The following is a 20,834-nucleotide window of genomic DNA, read 5'->3' as shown; positions in this document are numbered from 1 at the left end:
GCTGGGCTCGTCATGAGGTAGCCTCCTCGCACGCTCATGACGAGCCCAGCTCGTCACGTAACATGCGATTTTAAAAAACCCAGCGTACGGGCGGAATTCCGCCCGCACGCATGCGGTTAAGGACACCATAGATATTTTGAATCTACTGAAAGAGATAGATTTCAACCCTGAAGAAAATGTGTTAAATGGTTTGGACTTTGAAAAGTCCTCTACACTAGTTTATCACATGAAGACACTCTACAATAAATACTGGACACTCCCGAAAGAGAGAATTGAAAACATATGACACAACCTAGATTTGTTTTGCAGTGTGCAAGACTTGCACCCATGAGACTTGTGAGTTTGAAGGTACATTTTATTTGCTAGTACATGGGAATTCCATGAGGAGTGCCTTCTCCCTAGGTCGTATCCCAACAAATGGATGATCAGGAAACTATTCAATTGTAACTCCACAGAAGTGGTGTACATGATCACATGCCCCTACGGGCTACAACATATTGGAATGATGGCAAGATTATTATTTTTTTAATTAGGATATGTGAACATAGGAATAATATACGATGCAGAAGAACAGCAAGAAAAATGGCAGAAAGATTCATAATAAAAGGACATACAAGCAATGACTTAAAATGACTAGTATAGAACAACTGGACTGTGATGTGCAAAATCTTAGACGAGTCCTAGTTGAAAAGGAACAGAGATAGACTTATAGACTGTTTACTCACAAGGAAGGCTTGAATAGCAATACACCTTGGAATAGCATCCTCAATAATTAGTATAATAATAATGGAGGGGGATTGTACTGTGGGCATATGTACAAAGATATTAACACACATGGAAGTGATAAAAAATGTCAGCTCGGTGATTCCTCAGGAACACTTTGATGCTCAAAAGGGGTCCACCTCTCGACAACCCCCAACCCTGAGTACTAGAATAGCACCGGTATTCGGGATGATCAAGCGGGGGAAGGAAATGGAAGGGATCAGCAGGGAGGGAGATCTAAAAGGCAAACAATAATGGTAAGCAGTGTTTTTCTACAATATCCCTCAAAACGTAACCTATATTGGCTTCTTGTGCCTGTAAACAAAAATAACAATCGCCCATCTATTTGGCGGAAGAGTTAAACATCAATGCCACAATGTCAGCAATGTTAGGGTTTGTTCTAAAGAAGAGGTTTAAACAAAAAGAGAGTCTTAAAGCTCTTTTTAAGAGAACTGTAGTGTAACGCACATAGTGATACTCCTTTCATCATATATACATTTTGCCGGTATGCATACACACCATCATATAATTAGGGGTCTGATTCACAGGGGAAGAGCAAAAGGCCGCCTCTTGAACCACCTTCTAAGAGGAAGCAAACAACAATCACTACAATGCCTCACTGAATCTGCACATCCCATTGGTTCCATGGAATCAATGTAAGAACTCTTTGCATTGCCATTTTGAAATAAATATACCACCGGGAATAATGTCACTCCTTTTTCCTAGATACCTAAACACCTAAGTATTCAAAGCAATGTACTTTCTGGCCCGGTTTTATCTGTTATGCATTCTGCCATGCCGACTAAGAACTCGGCAGCACATGAGAGTAAAGAAACTACTGTCACGCGTTCTGTGCGGTGCCAGTCCAGGCACTGCCAGCAGGTTGCCTATTACCCGAGAGGAGTCTCGAATGGATTGGTGCAAGTGCACCCTTAATGGACTGGAAAAAGGGAAGGGCAGCGTGTAAGCACGCTGCTCAATCAAATTATCAGCAGCGTCTATCTCCCCGGCGGCTCCTTAAGAATGGTCCTCCTCTTCCTGGTCAAGCAACAAAGTTTCCCAGGCACACAACGACGTCTAATTGGCCTCATGGGATTTGTAGTTCGTTAGCTTCCTTCCTACATCACACGTAGAATGCCGACTGCCAGGAAAGAAGGAAGTTTGTTTACTGTAGTGGGGTGCCCAATCCTTTCCACCAACCACCCAACAAGGACCACGTCATTTTCAATCTGGTGACAGAGGTGCAGTGTTGGTTAAACCCCTTGGACCGAGAATTGGGTGTGTGCGCTACTTGACTGAGTGTGTGTGTAACAAAACATAATGTATTTTTGAGTCATATTTGATCAATACCACAACCATACATTTTTTAATATATGTGCCTTGCATATATATGTCAACATGTAAACAGACACATAACCACCTCTAATACAAGTGGACTTTGATTTACTGGGGACCTCATTATATATCCTGATTTTCATGAGCCTGCTCATCTCTTTTATGTTGCCCCTCCAGAAAGATCCCTCCAGTGAAATAAATATATATATTCTCCAAATCCCTTGAGTACATAGTAATAGGAACATGTTAGGAGCCTTGAATAATATGCATTAAGATGTTGACATACTTGATAATCACCGTGAATTCCTGGGCCACCACATTACGCGCAATGAGATTGTTGAACAGTAAAGTGCCTGGCACAGATAGGCTCCCATGGGAATTCTATAGAGAATTTAGAGAAATATTGATCCCACACTTGGCCGAGATGTATGTAAAATCCTATTAGGTCGGCGTCCTCCCAGCCACGCTGAGAGAGGCGTTACTAATGGCCCTCCCTAAACCAGATAAAGACTTGTCTGACTGAGGATCATACCGCCCACTATCCCTGATAAATATTGATATCAAAATCTTAGCTAAAATTATAGCGACACGTATCGAGCTACTGATCCGTAATCTGGTACTGCCGGACCAGGCGGGTTTCATATCGACCAGATCTACAACGCAAAACATACGCACTATTTTCACTATGTTCTATCAGTTGCACCCCAACCTGTCGGCTGCCGCGACCTTACTAGACGCAGCGAAGGCCTTTCGAGTCTGTGGAGTGGGTGTTCTTTTTGACTGTTCTTCACCGGATGGGCTTACTGGAACCCTTCCTGCGGTGGATTGTACTCCTTTACACAGAGCCCAGCGCACGTATCAGAATCAATGGGAATACTTCCACCCCGATCAACATCAGCCCTGGAACAAGGCAGGGGTGCCCGCTTTCGCCACTTCTCTTTATATTTGCGCTAGAGCCCCTGGCCTGTAAGATTCACCAACTACACCCGGAATCTGCCTTGCAATTCCACCTCCGCCCCATCGGCATATCTCTTTATGCAGATGATATGGTTCTTTACACACCCAACCCGGACTCACACTTGAACTCGCTCATTAGGGAATACATTCGATTTAAACAGTGCTCGGGACTAGGAATCAATTGGGACAAATCAATGGTTATACCACTCACGTGTGCCACAACCACACCTGTCAGGAATTTCCGCTTCAATGGCACACTGATCCAGTAAAATACCTTGGTATATGGATACACCGTGATCCGGAAATGGTGCTTAGAGAAAACTACGGCAGGGCCACAACGAAATTAGAGGAACAAGTTCATCGCTGGATAAGATTGCCACTTTCTCTAGCGGATAGGATCGCTATACAAAAGATGATAGTTCTACTGAAATTTTTATATTTATTTATGAATATCCAGCTATGGCTTACACAAGCCTTTTTTCCAAATTGAGATCAGCCATGCAGTGACTCATATGGGCTGGGAAACAGGCGAGAGTGGGCTGGAAAACCTTAACCAAACCATATCACCAAGGGGGGTTTGGGGCACCAGACCATCAACTATATTTTTACTGCAAGCAAGCACAGCCTGCCCACTACTGACTACAGCCACACGCGCACATACTCCACATAGCAGTAGAACACAAAAGTGTTCTCCCTTCCGCACTGATAGCTTACATATTTGTCCCAAAAGAGCACTCCCCAAGGGACACAATACATCCTGTGGTCTGCACGTCGAGAGCATTGTACACTCTTGCACACTATGCACAGAAACTCCCAATATAATTCCTCCTTATTACCCATAGCCCACCATCCGTGAATTACAGTTACCCAGGAGAAAAAGATGCTCACACTGCTGGAAGACATGGGCCTCAATGAAATGGGCAACATTTTTTCACACAATCGATACATCCCACAAGATGAGCCATCTCCTATTTCGCACCACGGACCACTGCAGGTATTTGCCTGTTTACAGCTGTGAATGGCTATCAAGGAATTATTCCCAACATTCCCGAGAGAGCCACCCCAGCTCCAAATCCTACAACTACTACTAAAAGCACCCACACGGCAGAGTCTGGTCACGCGTCTATACGACGCATCTCAGGGGGAACAGATTCAAGCTCAGAATAAATCGATCAAAAAGTGGGAGGAGACATTGGGTGTCAATATAGATGAAGGAGATTGGGAATACAGCTGCACGCAGTCTGTCAGTCAGTCAAAAGTACTTTATTCGGTTCACAGCAGAAACCATAAAAGTATACTAAACATCAAAAGTCAAGACCACAATCAAATACAAGAGAAAATTGTGCAAATTAGCAATCCATACAGTACATTATCATAGTTAAAAAACATACGCTAACAATATAGGCAAGGGAAAATTTCATTATAACTGCAAATATCATATAAAAAGACCATTAAGAGATGAAGAACATTTTAAAAAGAGAAAGCGCTCAGTCACAATTCAGCGATTCACCTCCGCTATGTTCAATCGGTCCACTTAATCTTCCTCTTGAGCCTAATAGCTATTGTCAAAAAGTTCGCTATGTTAAAAATCTCCCAAACATTCGACAGCAGCTGCAAATACAAGAGGGCAGATTTAACTTGTCTAAAGCCCTTGTATTTAATAAGAGGAATAATGAACCTTTTGCGGATAGGGCGAAAAAGTTCACAAAAGAAAATAAAGTGCACAGTGTCCATGATGGAAAATCCATCACACGAACAGATCTCCAGGTCTTTCTCCTTAGTCCAACCTGGACGTTCTGTAAGAATAAGATGGAATTTGTTCAATCTGAACTTTGTCAATCAGAATCGATGATTAGTATTATTAACGATTCTTAAATAGGGTTCTATTTCTCTTGAGGTTATTCACAGCTGATGGGCCCTTACTGTTAGTTTATCCAGCTCCTTGTCCTCTCTGGCCAGACATACCATCAGCTTGTGTGTGTCTTTCACCCATTTCACATCCCCCTTCAATAGTTTATTTGGCCAGTCAAACAATTCTTGGCGGCCCAGTTTAACTGCTAGTTTTTTAACATAATTCAGCCAGGGGATAGAGTTGCCATGCTCAAGGGCTAGGCAATCCCTGAGAATTTCATGATTCAACTCCAATTCGGGGTTCAGCCAAATTGAGATCCATTTTAATAGCGGGGCTATGGCTATACGATCTTCTAAGTATTCTACCCAACACTCTTGGTGAGCGATGTAACCGGAGGTTGACAGGGGGACAGATAAGATAGATTTCAAAAACTTATCCTCTGCCACCTGCATGGCCTTTATGTTTTTAAACCCCCAAAGATCTGCTCCGTACATGGCTAATGAGATACATTTGGCATCATATATCTTCAGCACGGCTTGCAATGGCTTCACCCCCAGTTTGCGAGCAAAACCCAAAACAGCCAAAATGGACCTTGCAAAAGCGTTACGTTTTGCTGCCAATTGGTGCAACCATGTGGACTTGTCATCAAAAGTAACACCTAAATATGGAAATCTTGAACCCTAGAGAAAACATTCCCTTCACAGTGCAAAGTTTTAATTCTTTTGGGTTTACTGCCCACAATCATGACATGCGATTTCGAAAAATTCACACTGAGATCCAACGCTTTAATAAAATCAGCAAATGAATTTAAAAGACATTGCAGCCCTACTGCTGTGCGTGCTATAAGAGCGGCATCATCCGCATAAAGTAATGCCGGGATGAAACGCTTGCCTGCCCTTGGTATTTCCTTGCACACCTCAGTTAAAACTGTGCCTAGATCATTAATCTAAAGGGTAAAGAGTAAGTGGGCCAAAATACAGCCCTGCCTAACCCCATTAGTGATCCCAATCTTACCCGTACAATTACCCAAACGGTCATATCTAACTGTGGCCGAGAGGTCCCTATGGAGGTCGGCAAGGAAGTACACAATGCTTTTTTCAATGCCAAGCTTAAGAAGCAACCCCCATAATTTGGACCTATTCACACGGTCAAAGGCCGAGGAAAGGTCCATGAAGGCCAAATATAGCTTGCCCCTGTTGGCGATTGTGTATTTCCCAATTAATAGTTGGAGGTTAATGCTTTGATCTATAGTGCCTCGTCCTTTCCTAAACCCAAATTTTAGGCCTGAGAGGGTATTTGTTTCAGCCAGCCAACCTGTAAGTTTTCCTAAGACCACCCAACCTAGCACTTTCACAGCAGAATCAATTAGGGAAATCGGGCGATAACAGCTAGGTTCCCCTCTATTACCTTTCTTAAAAATGGGTATAATGACGGATTCAGACCAGGTGCCCGGAATACCTGAATTACATACCCTGTTAAAAACATTGGTTAAAACTCTAGACCAGGTCTTGACGTCTGATTTAAAGAGGTCGGCTGGGACGCCATCAGGGCCCGGAGCCTTGTTACATGTCATCTTCCAGATGGCGTCTGCCACCTCTGTCTCAGTAACCTCTAAGGTATAGGAATCCACAATAGGGGTAGGTATAGCCACCTCCCCTGGGTTTTCACCTTCATAAACTGACTTAAAATGAGATCACCACACCTGTTCCTGAATGCCACAATCCAGTTGGTCATTACAAGGATCATGGAAAAAGGGTTTATTTACAACTGCCCAAAATTTGGAGCTATTCTTAAGAACATCTATAGAGGTTAATTCTTCCCAGGCCGCTTCTCTAATTTCCCGTCTTCTGACTTCCAGTACGTCTTTATAGGCTTTCCTTGATGAGCCCACAAGGGCCTTATCCACTGGTTTATGTTTCAGGGCCGCCATCAGCTTTTGATTTGCTGATGAACAGTTTTGGTCAAACCAGCCCACCCCAGCAGAGTCCTTAGCTTTGCCTGGTCGTCTAAGATCGGCTGCGACCTGGGTACAGATTTTTGAGTATGCCTCTAGAACCTCTTCATTCCCTGCTTGCACGTTCATACATGTGTGCAGCTTAGTTCCTACCTTAGTTAATAGGTTATTAAAAAAGTCTCCAGGTACAACTCTGCTCCATCTAATTCTGCATGCCTGGTCTGTCGGGCCTGTTATGGCCTTTTTTTGATCAGGTCCATAATACTAACAACCGGGTTGTGGTCACTGAAGTGTGACCAAACCGCTGAGTAACCATGGATCTTGTCACCCAGCGTGGAGCTAATAAAGATGTAGTCAATAACTGAGTGACTTCCATTCCCTTTAAAGGTAGGGATCTCCTCATCCACCATAGATGGTAGCATTAAACCATTATCTGCCAAAATTGTTTCAAGGAAATCTCCTTTTGCAGAATGCTCGAAATGGGTATCCCCTTGCTCCATGGGGCCTAATTGATCTAATGCCTGACATTTATTCGGGAAACCATGAATGTTAAAGTCGCCCAGAACTATGTTGAAGCATTGGCTTTTGTTGACCTCTTTGTAATCTGCCAAAAAAAGATTTAAAATGGCCAGATGTTCAATCGTGGTGACTCTATCATAAGAATTATAGAAATTAATAATTAAGATGATGCCCACCCCGCTGCAAGCAATTTGTACTGCCAAGCAGTGTGGTGACCCTGTGTCTAATTGGGTATGGGTGCCTGGGATGGTAGCGGAGATTAATGTAACCAACCCACCCTTTGCCCTCCCCATATTAGATGCTACTGCAGGGATAAAGTGGGTGGAATAACCATCTAAGCTAAAAATATTCCCCGTGTCCCATGTTTCTTGCAGCCCGATAATGTCAGCCCCACATACAAACTTTCTCCAGATCGGATCATCTGATTTGTTTTTAAGGCCAGCAATATTCCAGGTTGCAAGCTTTGTACATGCACCCCTAACTGGTTGACCCACCCCGTCTAAGAGACAGATTTTACTTGCTGGTGAGTCCATACTAAGGGCTACAGATGGGGTGACAGAGGTGAAAATGACTTCAGGGGAACCTAGTCACTCAATATCTCCCAAATTTGAACAAGCATCGAACCTATTAAAAACTGGTACAGAGAATTCATATGGACCTTTCCCCTTTAATGGGTCTCTGGGTACTGCCCCAATATTGTGAGGGGGATAAAAAAAAATGCCAATGGGAGTACATTAACGTATTTGTGATGAATTCTAACTGATCCGGCCTGCCTCAGTATATCATCAACCAATCTGGGGGACCCAAAACTCATAACAACGCAGTCACCTTCCAAACTTTTCTTAGCCTTGCCCACCCAAGGCACCCTTCTTACCATTTTGAAATTGTTATACAAGTGATCACCTAACACTGTTTTATTAGATAGGTAGTGAAGGGCTTTATTTTTTAATGAGGTCCAATGTTCGTCATGACCATCCTGGATTTTTGGGACATTAGTCAGAATTATTGTATATGGGCATGCCTCCGATGGTAGATGCAATTGCAACTCTCTTTTAGGGGGCGGTGCTAGTGAACTTAATCTCCCCACTGGACCCCGAGGACCTTGCTTCGCTCCCTGCGTAGCTCCCGTGGCTCCTAAGGCTGAAGATGAAATATTAGGTACTATAACTGGGGCTACAACTTGTGGTACAGATTGGGAAAATGGGGTCATCATGGAGTCCACCAGGTTATTGACTGAAGTTGTAACTGCACTCAGAGAGTGAACTACAGGTGGATTAATCCCCGGCATTAGGCCTTTATAATCTTTAAGATATTTTTCAATTACATTAAGTCGGCCATCTATTTGCTCTAGTTTATCCATTAATGGAGAGGTAAATAACCTGAGCCGTTCATCCATAAGCCTCATGAACTCAGACATCTCTCCCCCCCTGTTGTTTTCTACATCCAGAACAGTAATTTTGTTTCTTCTGAACCCCTGTCCTCAGCAACCTGATGGGAGGCATTTGTTCCCTTGCGACCCAACCCACATAAGAAATTTGTGTTCCTCGGCTGTTTAGCTTGTTGGCGACTACCTTTGGGGGGGTTCTTTGCCTTCCTTTTCCCCGGTATAGCTTTACTACAAATAGCCATCATATCCGGCCTAGCCCTTAACTGCCTAGTACTTGTAACCGTGGGTGAAGGGGCTAGACTAGTTGCAGGAGAAGGAGCGGAGGAAATTGATAGGCTATCATCTAATACTGACCCATTGGGAACTTGATGTTGGTGCATATGGTCTGGTGGGGCAACAGTGGAAGCAAATCTCTTCGGGATTGGTAACGGAGAGACAGTTTGGCGAAGTGGATCCAGGGACAATCTCCTCTCTACCAACTCGATTTCTTTCGCCACTACAAATTCTGCCCGTTTCAAATAAGCGTCCAGAGTCCCCACACCCCCAGCCCCGGGACACACTTTGAGGTTAGTTTTAGCCATAACAAGATATTAAACCTTAATATCAACAGTCGTCTCTGTGCGCTTAATAAGTCTATGTCAATGGCCCAATGTGAGGTAATTGTCTCACACCTTGCTTGTAAATGGGTCCACTAATGGTCGACCAGGGAGGTGGGCCCAGCCCGGCCTCTTCTGGCCTCTGAGGGCCTAAGAGGGCTCACCCTTTGCCCGGGCTTAGCCCGTGCGCGGTCCCGTGACGCGGGAACACAGCTGCCTATTTAAGCTCCTACGGGCACGGTGAGGGGGCGTGGTTGGCTTCGCCGCTCAGTGCTTCTGGGGGCTGTAGTTCCCCTCCTCTCTGCTCGCCTGCCGGGGTATCACAGGCAGCGGGCAGCGGAGAAACCAAATCGGGCAGCAAGTGGACCGCGTGGGTCTGAAGCGCAGCTCCAGCTGCAAGGTAAATGCCCCGCAAAGTTTTCTGCCAAGTCCCCCGCTCCCCCGGAACACAGCTGCCGATTTAAGCGTCTCCAGGCGCGGTGAGGGGGCGTGGTCGGCTTCCGCCGCTCAGTGCTTCTGGGGGCTGTAGTTCGCCTCCTCTCCGCTCGCCTGCTGGGGTATCACCGGCAGCGGGCAGCGGAGAAACCAACTCGGGCAGCAAGTGGACTGCGTGGGTCCGAAGCGCAGCTCCAGCTGCAAGGTAAATGCCACGCAAAGTTTTCTGCCAAGTCCCCCGCTCCCCCGGAACACAGCTGCCGATTTAAGCGCCTCCGGGCGCGGTGAGGGGGCGTGGTTGGCTTCCGCCACTCAGTGCTTCTGGGGGCTGTAGTTCGCCTCCTCTCTGCTCGCCTGCCGGGGTATCACAGGCAGCGGGCAGCGGAGAAACCAACTCGGGCAGCAAGTGGACCGCGTGGGTCTGAAGCGCAGCTCCAGCTGCAAGGTAAATGCCCCGCAAAGTTTTCTGCCAAGTCCCCACTCAATTGCATCTACTGACCTCCAACTGCAACCTCCGCATCATTCATTTTTAATTTCTGCACCAAATATACTATACTCCTACCAAACTATACAAATACGGTCTTCCTACAGATGATAACTGTCAAAGATGTGGCACATCGAGCGCAGACTTTCTGCACTTGGCATGGTCATGCCCCCCACTTCAAGCCTACTGGCAAGCAGTCACTGACGCTCTTACGACCATGTTTTCTGAACACATTCCAAATGCCCAGCAAATAAGCTTGTTAGGAACTCACAGGTTGAGACTAACCAGGAGACAAAAGCTGCTAGCAGTGGTTCTGCTGTTGGCCAAGTGCAGGGTAGTAATAAGATAGTGTGGCAAGCACCCACCACGTTTCAAAGCATGGGTCACAAACATGACATACTGCAAGGAGACGCTGGAGACAAATGAGGAGATACCGCAGGCCTCCAGACCTAGGGATTTCTGGGAACCTTTTGTCCACTATCTCAGTCTCCCACCCGAGGATGATGTAAAGTCCCCAAATGAGTCTCCTGAAACCTGTGCATGATCTATGTCAAAATTGTTGTTTAATGCCGGAGTGAGAATGGGGTGAAATGCGATGCTATGGGACAATACATTAACTTTTCCTATCTGTGATGGGCGGGCCATGATGTTGCTATACCGTTCTCATGCCTCTCAGGAGGCCATATTATGTGACCACATGTACCCTTGTTTGTATGATTTTTTCCTTTGCTGACCAGGAAAAAAAAAGTAAAAACAAAAAAAAGATGTTGACATACTGTAAACTGCATGTTATGGAAAAGGGTTCTAAGATTGCTTTGTGAGGAGTGAGGAGATTCAGACCCATTTTTTAGTATAATAATCTGTAAATCCTGAACATCCCAGCCTTTGCTTTGGATTCTCACGCAATGACTTCAGCCCGTCATATGCTGCAGCACGGACCTGAAAAATGCTTAACTAGCGTTCTCCTCTGACACATGGCTATATGCAGAGCTTAGAGGAAACTTAACGTCCTCTGCGGGTATGCCACCATGAGGAAGTAAGTTGGGAGGGGTTATATGATCTTTACTACACTTACCTTTTAAGGCGCTAAATCGTATATTGCCCATAACCATTTGTCCTTCTCAAAGTGTGACAATAGGGTCCACCTGACTCTAAGACTCTATGAGGAGCTAAAACATCAAGAAAGATGACCTGTTTGAAAAATACATTTAAAAAACATACAATTTGCATGTTTAGCATGTGTATTGCTAATGTGTGTTTAGCTTACACCTAATCACGAGGGATACTGGAGTAGCTCCCACTTGTCCTCACTCAAAAAAAAACATTACATGAGAAGAAATATATTTTTGATTACTGAGTGGCATTCATTGTTGACCATGAGTCTACACGTTGCCACTGAAAATCCATTCCATGAAGACAATGCTTTGTTGACTTACAGAGTTGTGTGCAATGCTGATCATGAATGACTTGAACACAGAACTTTATAAATACTGTAACCAAAATAATTATATGTTTCATTTTGCATGGATGCCATTTGAAGGTAGTCAGGGGTCTCAGCTGTGACCTTTAGCTTGCTCCCTGCTACTGCTGGCACTTGCTTTGCGACCCATGGCCTCAGAGGAGGACCAGGTGAAGGTCCTGGATCAGAATACAATTTTTAAGACTGGAAGACTCAAAACTAAAGAAAAAGGTGAGTTCGGGCAGACAGAAAAAGTGCTCTAGTTGTAGCACTTGTCATGTAAATGATCCTAGCTCAGCTCTACAATCTGATGAAAAATTGCTAGATGCCCTTATAGAATAGATGGCTTGACCTTTCATTTGTCAAGTTCCTTGTTCCTATAGAGGATAGAAAAACAAAGGATCCTTTAACATTGGTTTAACTGATAAGACTCCTTCTTTCTTTTCAAGTTGATGCCTGAATTTATTAAAATACTTAGAAGACCTGATACAACATCCTCACTGAACAGCACTGAACAGCACCACATTGCTGGATTAGTACTCTAGGCCACATCTCAGTCAACATGTATTCACTCTCCTTAGCAGACCCATGCTCACCAGCATTAAGATATAATTACCAATTTATAGGTATTTCTCAGATCTCTCTTCAAACTCTGCCAACTATACCTATAGGATGGAAATATAGTACTGATTTAGATTTGGGTGGTGGTGGAAAATGTTCTGATTTGTGAAGCAAGTGGTGGCATCTCCACAGGATGATTCTCTCTCTGTGGACAATAGACAGACCAGAGGCCTGATTTACAATTTAGTGGATGGGATACTCTGTCACAAACATGACGAATATCCTGTCCATTGTATTACAAGTGCTTTATATTCAATGGCACTTATAATAGGCAGGGAGGATATCCGTCATGTTTGTGATGGCCGTATCCCATCTGACAACTTCTAAATTAGTCCCCAAGTTCTTAATTCTATTGACATTGTTTTCACTATGGCAATTTTCTTGATTTTTTAAGACTAGTAAGAACACTGATCCATTCACTGGGTAAAAAGAACCTTAAAATAATGGAAAATATGTTTAGGTATAGTTTTAATAGAGCGAGGCAATGAGGTTAGTTATTCTGACAGCAATAATAGCTGGTATTATTTTTCAGATATGTTTTAGTCAATTCTATATTAATATTGTACATCAGATTCTCCTTATGTCCAAGTACCATTGTAATACAATGATTGCCAAATGATCCCAGTCTTGCAAGAAAATACCCTCTTTGAAATTATTGGAGGTCCTTGGCTATTTCCTTGGAAGAGCATTGCTGTCTGAAGGACAGTTATAGAACCCTCTACCGAGTCTATCATTGTCATATTCATAAGGAGAATACTGATCTATCTCAAGAAATCATCGGACTAAACTATAGTCACATGTTCTGCAAAAGATAAGCCGTGACATTCTATACATTGACACATTGGTGTATGAGATCTTGAAGACTTGGTAACAAATAATTGGATTATGACTTTTTGAGGACATACAAACACAAACACCATCTATTATAAGTATTGTATCGTACTAAGCAATGGTATTGGGCTTCATGCTCCATGAGAATGTCTCATTATGTGCACTGAAAAGGGGTTCTCACTGTATCTTTTTGCAAGGGTGCCACATGCTACGATTCGATGAGCACTGGGATCACGATTATGGGGCTCTTAACAAAGGTCTTTAACTTCAATATTAAATTACTGGACATATCTACGAGAAGCAGCTGCAAATGTTAGTTTGTCCTTTGGTAGTCAAGCCACAGTTTCGGATACCTATGGCCTCAAGCTCATACAGGGAGAAGCAGCAGAATAAAGGATCTTGAGCGCTCCTGACTGTCTATATCCCCCCCCCCCCAAAAAAAAACAAGAAAAGAAGTAACAACACTCTTTTGTTGAATACCCAACATTCAGATCATTAATTACATATTTTCACAAATATTAATCAGATAGAGCGGAAGAGAGAAGAATATTAGGGGGAAATCCTTGGAGAAAGTATCAAGGTTTTACATCATTTTTACAAGTTTTCTGAGATAGGTCTAGTCCCAATGCATATTAGACAAGATCCTTTTTTATGCCATAAGAGAGCGAGGAGCTCTGGCCTTAGTCAAGGGCATTTCAGATTCATAAACTTGTTGCAGTATTGCTCACCATTTCTTGACAGTCAGTGCAATTGGATTTATCCAGGCTCTGGCTATACACAAGAGGGCAATCACAATAATGATCGAGGCCAGTGACCCTTCATAAATGGTATACCCGTGCTTAAATCCCAGAAGAATTTCTTTATCAGTAAGTTGGAATTCGTGACCAAATCTTTCCATAAGAAGAGAGGATAGATCCACCCAAAATTGCTTATGCGTTGGACAATCAGCAAACATATGCTTTAAATCTGCTTACAGCTTGCATTTTGGGCAATAAGACTTATGAGGCGCTCAGGACGTTAACCATTTAGAGGTACGTTCCAGCGTGTAGTATATCATGTGGATTGTCCTGAAATCCTGGAGTTTAAGACTAACAGAGGTTTACTGATCGGTCTAAGTTTTACCAAGGCATCCTGTAATTCATTCAGTGTTATCTCACATGCTAGAAGCCATCTCAATTTTGAAGATATTTGCAAGCTATCATCTTGTCCCAGTGAAATAAGTTTCTGATAGAATGCGCTAATTGAGAACTTTTCAGACGTCCCATATAAACAGGACAGTATTTTCGATGTAGGCGGATCAGCTTGCAGTATCCGCCTATATAAGAAATAATCCCTTACTTGCAAATACTTAAAGAAGAGTGTTGGGGGAGTCCACATTCCCCTTGTAATGAATAAAATGTATGAAACCCTAGTTATCATACAGATGGCCTAAATTAATAACACCCAAACATTGCCAAATTTTACCTGTATTATCAAGAAATATGTCTGGAAGTAGTGCATTACCCATAGAATAGTTGAGTTATGCAATGTAGGTAGGGAGTATTTCTTGCAGATTTCCTTCCATATCCCTGCTATATCCCTAACTATCTTGAATCTTACCCTCTTATAATAATTTGAGTGTGTGAGCTTATGAAGTATAAATCCGATTGACAGCCCACAAGCAAGTTGGTAGGTCAGTGAGGGCAGACCAGCTTCATGCCCTGTTAACAAGCTCTGGATCCGTCCAGCAAATGAAGCCCAATAGTACAGTTTAAAATCTGGGAGCTTGAAGCCCCCTTGTTTAGATGTCAGTTTAATAAGACTTAAGGCCCTTCTGACCCTCCTATCTCCAAATAAAGCTGCCAAATACACTTTCTAAACGCTTAAAAAAAGAGCCAGGTACACGTAACAAGATTAAAACAAAATAAATATAAAAATGTGGGTAATATTTTCATTTTTATAACATTAGACCTACCAAGTATACTGAGCGGAAGCATGTGCCAGTACCGTAATTTAGCCATCACTAGTTTTAAGAGTGGCTCATAATTGAGAGTTACTATATCTTCTACATGGCTACTAACATGTATATCTAAACATGTGGCTGTGTCTGTGATCCCTGGGTCTGATAGCAAGATGTCTGGTTGGTATTTAAGGATTATCTGTATTTTAGTCAAGTTTAATTTATACCTAGAAAAGGCTCAAAAGAGCTCAGCTGATTCTGTGAAACAAGTTAAAGCTTCTACTGGGTTACTAGAGAAGACTGTGATGTCATCCGCATAAGGAGTTAGCTTAAATTTCATACCACTTAAATTTACTGGATGAATACCCACATTCCACAAAAGATGTCTGATAAATGGCTCAACATATAAAGCAAATAATAAAGGAGAGAGTGGGCACCCCTGTTGTGTTCCCCTACATACAGAAAATAAAGTTGACAAAGTACCATTCAGCATAATTTTAGCTAGAGGTTTCTTATACAATGTCTGGACTAAGGACATAAACCGGCTTCCGAGCCCAAATGCTGTCATTGTTGGCCAAAGTACTTCCCATATTACTCTGTCAAAAGCATTCTCGGCATCTAACATTATCATGCCAATCTGTTCTTTTAGTTTACCTGATATATCGAAGGCTGCTATGGGAGTGCTAACATGGACTGTAGTATCTCTCCCGGGGAAGAACCCATGCTGTTGTTTTGAGAATAAACCATGTATAAGAGGAACCAAACGATTTGTCACTATTTTAGAGAAGATTTTTCAATCGGAGTTAATCAAGGAGATAGGTCGATACAAGCTTCTCTCCTCAGATGGTTTGCCTTTTTTGAGAAAGACTACAATATTCGTAATTCGCCAAGATACGGGGGCTCCCCCCCTGTGATATACCTAATTAAGTCGGAAAGCTCAGGTGCTTGGATATCCTTGAAAACTTTGTAGAACTCAAGGGGGATTGCATCCTTTCCCGTAGCCTTGCCTGAGGGCAAAGCAATAATAGCATCCTCGCCTGGCATTATGTCCCCTTGAAGCAGGATCATCTCCTGAGAACCTAGCCGAGGTAGTTGGCTCTCTTGTAGATATTCACAGAAGCTAAGATTGGTGGGGGATGATAGTTGGCCATAAACTCTTTCATTGAAAATTCCAAATTTCTCAGCGATAGCTTGAGGTTGTATATGAAGTACCCCTCCCTCTCCCTCAGTACACTTGATGTTGGATCTAGCCTTGTTATCAGAAATTTGACTGGCATAAGCCGACCCACTTTCTCTACATATTCATATTGTAACATTCTATTTTTATTATAACTGGCAGCTACCATTTCAGTTAACCCTCGATTCAGCCTGTGCCGCTTCTCTATCAACCTGAGATATATCAATTGCTCATTAGAATTCCTTGCAATAATTGCCTGTGCATGCTGATCTTCTAAATCTAAGCAGTCAAGATAAAATAGTTCAGCTTCTTGATGCATACGCCTATTTTGATCTAAGATGACCTGGAGCATCGCACCCTTGAAATATGCCTTTATGCAGTCCCAGACAACAGCTGCTGTGGTGGAACCCTTATTATTAACTATGTATTTCCCCAATGCCACTCTGAGATACGCACAATACTTCATGTTACTAAGTAGATGACAAGGAAATGAAAATGGGCGATCACCATCTCTCCCTCCTATTCCTCTGTGTATTGTTAACATAATAGGGCTGTGGTCTGATGTAATATTAGGACAGACCTCAATATGGGCATTCTCTAAAGCTGTGCCCTTAGCAAATATCATGTTAATACGTGAGTATTGTTTGTGAGGGGATGAGTAATATGTAAACCCTGGTGAACTAGGAAATGTTGTCCTCCTAGCATTATTTAACTGATTCATTCTCATAAGATCTAGTATAGAGGCACAAGTCTTACCTATCCTTGTCTGTGCCTTTTGATTTGTAGTATCAATCCTAGGACCCATGATACAGTTAAAATCCTCCATAATGACCAAATCTAGCATCCAATTTAATAATTCTGAGCATAGTTAATCAAATATGTATGGGTTATCAATGTTTGGACTGCATACCACACATATAGTTACCTTCTGCCCTAGGGTAGTCAGCTGCACTATTGGCCATCTTCATTTAAAATCTGCTGAAGTTCAGAGTATACTTACAGCTAAGGTTTTAGATTTCATTATGGCAACCCCCGATTTAAGACTGTGTGAGAGGTGCATGTTAAAACATCATATCCCAATTGTTTAAGCATATTCCTTTCTTTGTGGGCCGAATGGGTGTCAGTTAAACCAAGTATCTGTGGTCTGAATACTTTAAGCTCGTCACATATCAATTGATGCTTCCTAGGTTGGTTCAGTCCTGCAACATTCCAACACATATATGTCAAATTAGACATTCGCATTATCTTTCCCTTTATTCTTTTTTTTAATTGTACCACCCTGCTCTTTTTCAGAAACTGTATTTGTGAATAATACAATACTTTATCGGGCTCCTTTACACCCCTCCCCCCATCCAATGATGCCAATAGAATAAGAGATTCCCTTTCTCTATACCTGCTCTAACCCACCCGACCCTACCACCCCGTATTTAGAAAAAGGAATCCTTTCTCTCTATGGTCGATGGCGACAGCCTGCGGGGAGCATTCCTCCTGAACCCCCCTTCAACTCCACCGCACCCACCATTTGACCATCACCAGTAAGAACGAAAAGAGAGCAAAAAACCACTGAATCGGATACAATCAGAAAATGTGAACTGAGGAAAGGAAGATGGCGGATTGACTCTGCCATAGAGAGCCCCTTCCATAACCTGCTCCGGCACCGTTACCCTCACCATGGATTGCCTAGAAGTGCATTGAAATGTTGTAAGGGCTGAGTTGCTCTATCGGCGATTTCTAATCTTATGTGCTGGAGATACGTCAAAACCACCTACAGCCACTTCCAGCTGATCAGGGAGGCAAGGTGGTTTTTCCAGGGCATTTGATGCCGTCTCGGGCTTGGGTAGGTTAGCAGTGGCTTTTGTAATGGCCCCGCAGCACCCACAAAGTGGCACAAAGTGGAGGACGTGGCAGTCGCATAACTGCAGCAACGGCCACAGACCTGGAAATCTCTAAAGTAGCTGTAAAGACAGTGATGGCATTAGCATCATTCCTGCAAGCCGCACAGGGCGAACAAACATCTGACGCTGCTCCCGGTTCACTGAAGCCGATCCTGAAGCTACTCTGGTCCGGTAAAATGGTGGATACCTTACTCAGTGCTGTGTAGGAAAGCTGGGGTATCAATATGGCATCTTCAACGATCTCAGGAATAGCTGAATGCCCAGCCTTCACTGTGGAAAAAGACTTGGAGGATGGCTGGATGGAGACAATTGGAACAGACAACTTGAGTAAAGCAAATGATCTACAACAAGGTACTGGACAGACTGCTACTGCTATATGTCAAAACACTAAATCATCCGACGGGAGTGCCACGGACATTAACATGCAACTCGAGAGACTGGTAGGCTGAGGGCCGTCTAGTGTGGAGGGCTTGATATCTCTTACTCTGTCAGACTCAGATTTTGAGATGGCATACCCTGCAGTGCTAAGCATGGCGTCAGATGGTACGACTAATATTATTGGGTGATCTTTGGAGTTGGCAGGGAACTCGAGGGCCACAGCTACAAAAGCCAGTGCTCCACCTGGCAAGAAGCCACCCAGGCAAGCAACGCCCATCGGACTCACAGGGCTTCAGCCCCCCCGTCGGTGTGGCAGCCCGGTGTAAGACAGATTCCCGGGCACACACACAGCCTCACCCAAGCACTTTACAGGTCTTTAAAAGACCATTTGTATGTTAATGAGGCACTGTTGTTGTTTTACCCCATCTAAGAGCCCCTGCAGCTCCACTCTGCCTATTGCTAAAAGATTCAGCCCCCCCCCCGAAATGTTTTCTTAGACCCCCCGAAATTTGGCTCTAGTTGCACCTCTGAAGCCACCTAGGGTCAAAGGAGGGAAAGGTCAAGGCGGTCTCAAACTCCTGTGTGGGGAATCTGAGAGGGACATGCGCAAAAGCCCTGTATTAAAATGCTCAAAAGGAGGGTGGAAGACTAGCCCCTTACGAAAGTGCGTGACCTCTAAAGGAGAAGTTAGAGCCATAATCTCATGACTGTCCAATACCTGCAACATGGAGCCCTCCATGAGCTGATCCGGGGATGGACACTCTTCGGGGGCCAGCCAAGCTATCCAGGTTAATATAATCGGTTGCCCATAGCAGCAGAGTGGCTTAGAAGGGAATCCTGATCTGTGCGGATGCTCTCTCTTGCTATAAGATCCTTCCATTCCTCCAGTGGGGTTAGGAGATGAGATTTCTAAATCTATCGAAGTGCAAGAGCCCTCATTATCTACAATGTTGCTATTTTTGCTTACTCACCCATTAAAGGCACAAGAATATTGTATACAAGCAAATGCAGATGGTCGGTAAATAAAACAGGCACTAACGGATGTCTCTAATATTATTGCTCTCTTCGGAGGTTTCAGATTTACAACAGCATGTGGCAGCGGCAGAAGAGGTTGGTTGAGCGGTGGTCAAATCAATAAAAACTCAGGAAAACCAGATGGAGTTTCTGTAGGGCAAAGTTGAAAATCTCGAGAACCGGCAAAGCCGCAACAACTTAAGGGCTTTTGGCATACCGTAGGGGGGAGGGAGCTCGGATCCTAGAGCCTACATGGTTAGATTATTTCAGCAAGCATTCCCTGATCTTGCCGAATGGCATATGGATTCACAGGTTCAGTGGGCGCATAGACTAACAACTTTCGTAACTAAGGGACCCTGAACCAAGTCGTCATACTCTCGTTAAATGCTTATATACATCGGCAACTTCCAACTCCGACAAGCAATCTTTGCCAAAGCCCATCCTACACCACCTAGAAAGGTGGACTCTATCTTTGTAAGATTAGATCTGTGTAAGGCCCCGATGGACAGGAGATGGAAGTTACGACAGCTGATAGACCCTTTAAAAGCAGTTGGCACTCAGGTCTTCTTGCTGGAGCCTGCTTGTCTCAAAATTATTTAAGACGTCTGTTCGCAATTTTTCTACACAGAGACTGAAGCTAAATTAGCCCTGTCTAGGTGGCAGTCAGACGCTTCATAAAAAACTTTGGGGCTTATCTTCTTCTCATCTGTTTAATATGTGGCCATCAGCTTTCCCCTGCACGTTCCTCCCCTCAACCTATGACGAGCCCCCTCAAAAGCAATAGGAAGCAGTTGAGAGTGCATGGAAAGGACAACATGTCACCCCTGTGATGTTATCTTGGACAAAGTTGTGTGAAGTGTGATTTTGGTGAATCAGCGCCATTGAGCTCCACTGTGCAGTCCAAATAAAAGTTCTCTTGTGCAAGCTCTGATTAGTCATATAGGGAGCGTTACCTGTGCAGTACTTGGATGCAATATCAGGAGAGACAGGTAAAATACTAAGAAGGAAAGTGGAAAGTTGGGCACTGAAGACCAAAGCAAAAAAAAACTTTAATAAACAAATGTATTTCTGCTGCCACAAACTCAATGAAACCACTTGCCTAATAGGCATAATAAGCACTAGTCTGGGAAACTGTTTCAATAAATTATTGTTGGGCCTGAGATCCTATCATTAACACACCAAGTCCTGACACAGCATTGGACGCACCGGCAGTAGGCACTTTGTTAGCTCTGCCTTGAA

The sequence above is a fragment of the Lissotriton helveticus genome, chromosome 11 (genome assembly GCF_964261635.1).
Source record: "Lissotriton helveticus chromosome 11, aLisHel1.1, whole genome shotgun sequence".
Lineage (NCBI taxonomy): Eukaryota > Metazoa > Chordata > Amphibia > Caudata > Salamandridae > Lissotriton > Lissotriton helveticus.
This window is presented reverse-complemented; position numbering follows the sequence as displayed.